General features: G+C 41.0%; 1 long non-coding RNA gene across 1 annotated transcript; it reads left to right on the top strand.

The window, feature by feature from the left end:
• The first annotated feature begins 923 nt into the window (after positions 1-923).
• On the top strand, positions 924-1566 carry LOC142400893 (uncharacterized). Its single transcript, XR_012772992.1, has 3 exons — positions 924-1003; positions 1303-1379; positions 1485-1566. It is a non-coding gene; the product is annotated as an uncharacterized LOC142400893 (long non-coding RNA).
• The last annotated feature ends 2776 nt before the right edge of the window (positions 1567-4342 follow it).

Raw genomic sequence — 4342 nt, forward strand, 5'->3', positions numbered from 1 at the left:
TCAGGGTTTGCAACAACATAAAGTAACTTCGTAGCTTTAAGAGACAACAACATAAAGAGATTTTTAGATAATGTACCCGAGTGAAAATGTAGAGAACACACTCTCATCGACGGAGGGGTGCAATCGAAAGTAAGGTCCAGCCAGCCAGGCAACCCGGCGTCTCCTCGTCAGGTCAGACGCCTGCTCTCCCTGATGCTGCATCCATTTAGGAAACCGAAAAAAATGTATTTCGTTGTTCCTATGTTTCCCAAACGTATTATGTGAGGTACTGGAACAGTTCTTCACACAGCAGTGATTTCCAGGCATGTTCTTGCAATTCCGCACTGTTTAAACTTACTGATTTAAAAGCACACGCGTACAATGTAAACAAACGGAGAGAATGGCGTTTTCTCGCTAGCATTCTGCCAACATGGCAGATAGGGGCGGGGCTCTGTACTATGACGACAACTCCTCATTCTCAATAGAGAGGAGTCCTCCACTTCCACACACATCAAGAAGTACATAGTGTACGAGAACTGCATCATGCAGTTGTTTAATGCATGTCCGGTCTGCACACGGGCATGTGATGTGAAGACTCAAAGGCTGGGGACATTCCTGTCTGTAAAGCAGCGGTGTCCCCACTGCACATTTAGAAGACAATGGAATAGCCAGCCTATCCTGGGTAGCACGCCAGCTGGAAACCTGCACCTTTCTGCCGCTGTGTACCTGAGTGGTGCATCTTTCATACAAATAGAAAAGGTAAAGTATGTGCAACTGTAGATACCGTAACTGAAATACTTGTATTTATATCAAATTACATGTATTATTTCTCCCCTCCACACCCAGGTCTTAAAGGCAATGAAGCTGGAGTTGTTTCGGTATGAAACATTTCGCCGGCATGCCAGAGCCTTCAATGAACCTGCAGTTATTCACCACTGGAAAGTCACACAGGATGTGAATCTGCAGCGGCTTACTCGGGAGGAAAAAGTCATACTCGGTGGTGACATGAGGGCTGATTCTCCAGGTATTGTTACTTGACTGAAGTATTGTATTTTGTACAGTGATATTGTTTGAAGTTCAAAGGAATGACAGCAGGCAGGGGGTGGTTTTATCAAGGTCTTTAGCTCCAACTATCTGTAGCCAAAGGCCAGCAATCAGAGTGTAATAGTGCTGGCTCTGAGACACAAAAGCCAGGGACCAGGTCTGATGGCTCTAAGCAGTGTGTTGTTATGTGAAGTTATGAATTGCACCTAAATATAAGAATACATAATATGTATTGAATAGTGATTCCAAGTGTCATTTTTTAAACCCAATTTTTAACAGGTCACTCTGCAAAATATGGGAGTTACACCATGATGGATCTCCAAACTAACACCGTTGTGGACATTCAGTTGGTCCAGGTGAGTTGTTGAAATTGACTCTGTAAAGGGGTTATTGGTTGTAATTTAAAAATCAAGGTCCATAATACATTGTCTACTAATGTGTTTTTTTTTCTGTGGTGACAGAGCAACGAGGTTGGTGGTAGCTGCTATATGGAGAAAGAGGGCCTGACGAGGAGTCTGGCCTTGCTCGAGTCGCGTGACGTCAACCTGGATTGCATTGTCACCGATCGTCATCCTCAAGTGCAAAAGTTCCTCAGGGAGAGAAACATCACCCAGTACTACGATGTGTGGCACTTCGCAAAAGGTAACTATTCAGGTTTTCAGGTAACCTAAAGTACTTATGGCATCTGAGGTGGAAAAGACGCTGGCATTCACCAGTGAATCAACATGTTTGGTCAAAGTCAGATGTTCAGAAATATCAACACCAAGATCTACTCTTTCCACCTCAGAGTCGTTAATCTGGACTGGTTGGTAGACTTTCTGCTGATATTGCCTGAAATCTATATATATCTCCTTAGTCTTGGTAACAATAGGAGTAGGTTGTTGTCTTGGCAACAGTTTGAAAGTCTATCTACCTCATTCAAGTAAGCCTGCTCATTGTTCTTAGAAATTAGGTCAACTACTGCTGTGTCATCAGAAAAATTGACAGCAATGATGTTGGACAGTCAAATGCTGACATTATGAGTCAATATTATCAAATGCTTTGAAATTGTTTTTGAATTGCTACAGCATAGTTGTCACTATTACTCTTTACTAAGTGGAATGTTGTTTGCTTTCATTTTAGGAATTTCAAAGAAACTGGAAGTCCTATGTAAGATGAAAGACTGTGAGAAACTGAACAAGTGGATGAAAAGCATCAACAACCACATATACTGGACTGCAGCTAATTCAACCTCAGGGCCAGAGAGAATTGCCAAGTGGAACGCGATCCTCAACCATGTGCAAGATATCCACACGCATGAGAATCCTCTTTACCCCAAGTGTGAGCATGCAATCGGCACAACAACGGACAAAAAGAAATGGCTCCAATCAGGTATCTCAACCAATATGCAGGCAAAATGTTAAAACAGCAAACAGACAAGCAAACAACGAGGTCATTGCTGTGATATTTGTTACTGTATTGTTTTCTAATAAGATATTTTGTTATTGTTTGCAGCAACTCCAGCTTTCTACAAGTTGGAGTCTCTGCTGACAAAGAAAAGAACGCTGAAGGATGTGGAAAAACTGAGCCTCCACCACAAACGTCATCTTTGGAGGCTTTCCATGCAGTCATCCTTCGTTTTGCTCCAAAAAATGTAGTGTTTCCCTTTATTGGAATGCTGTGCAGGTAAAACAAATCTTTACTCAATACTTTTAGGAATTTTAGTTTAAAATATCTGTCAATATGAACAAATATTTTTATCTTGTACTTCCAGACTCTACCTGGCTGCTATGCATTTCAATGAAAATGCGGATCGACCACAGGCCGAAACGGAGGAAGGTGTGCCCCTCTTTAAACTCTCCTTTCCAAAGTCTCGGAAGGGAGAGTGCAGAGCTAAACCAGTAAAGACAAAAGCGACCTTTGGTAATGGTTCAAATCAATTAAAATGACACATTGTTTGGAATTTTAACATTTATTTCTCTCGAAGAAAAATGGATTACATACAAATACACAAAATGCACAGTAAAAACAAAACTCAACCAATTAAATGGAGATACTGCTTGTGCTTTATGATACAGGTTATGTTTCTGATATGATGGACCTAATCTTCGATGAAGTCTTTTTTTAACCTGACACCATACAACGATGCGCTGTTGGCCATCTCTGTCCCAGAAAACTTATCAGCGCAGTATGAGAGGCCGGACAAGGAGGAGGTCATTGCCAGCTTTGTGTCAAGGTTCAAACAGGGGGCGGTTTAAACCCAACATAGTGGCCTTCCTCATCAGGAAACTCCGAGCGGATGCGCAGGACCACACAGGCTGGAATTACAACCCGGATTCTGCGTCCCAAGAAGCCCCAGCACCAGCTCACAAAACTGCGACAGGACAGATACCTGTAGCGACTGAACAATTGATTCAGAAATTTTAGATATTAAATTCTGAATGTATCATTGTGTGTGTGAAAAAATAATTCTATGCACCAATGGATCATATTCGGTCTGTTTTGTGTCCCCCCCCACCCCATCCCACGCTGTAAAAAAAAAAAAAAATTATTGGAATACAAAGTCAAAACTCTAAACTTCTGTTATTAACTTATCTAACAATGCACAATTTACCGGTGTATTTCTCTGAACTGTAGAGGACCATAGTCTGCTCTTTATATTTGGCTGGCATTTTGAAGTGAGTAGACATTTAGGCAGACAGGCTCCAATCCAGGATGGTCTACCATGCATGGGAGCTGTTCTTCGACCTACCGAAGTCGTGTAGTAACCTTTTTAGAATTAGAAACGGTAAGTGACATTTATTAGCAAAATTAGTTGCCTAAAGAAGAGACAAATTATTTTCCAGTGAGGTGGTGAGAATGTTACCTGTGGTATCTCAAGGCAGCAAATAAAAACTGAGGAGTGATTGGGGAACTATGCCCACTTCTGTGGGCATAGTTGCACATTTTCCACAATGGCACCTATGTAAAAAATGTAGGTGGATATAAACAACATAAAAAGGTATAATGGCTTGTTAGTGTCTAGCTTGTGGCTGTTGAGTAAGTAAACATCAAATGTGCTCTGGAGTAAATCAAATATTATTTTTCATACGGTGAACATTTATCTTCAGGAATAAATCATGAGTAATGTGCAACATGATTTACATGGATGTGAAGGCTGCATAGCTCTTTTTTATGACAAAGATTACTGATATAACTAGACATACAACTACTTCAGCATAGGTAGCTAAGCCCACATGATAATATCTGTAACAACACATAAGCAAAACAAACTAAATTAACGGCGAAATACTTAACTAACCATTCAGAGACGTCCTGCTGTAGTCGCTGATTTTCAACT

This window comes from Odontesthes bonariensis, chromosome 15, assembly GCF_027942865.1.
Source record: "Odontesthes bonariensis isolate fOdoBon6 chromosome 15, fOdoBon6.hap1, whole genome shotgun sequence".
Classification (NCBI taxonomy): Eukaryota; Metazoa; Chordata; class Actinopteri; order Atheriniformes; family Atherinopsidae; genus Odontesthes; species Odontesthes bonariensis.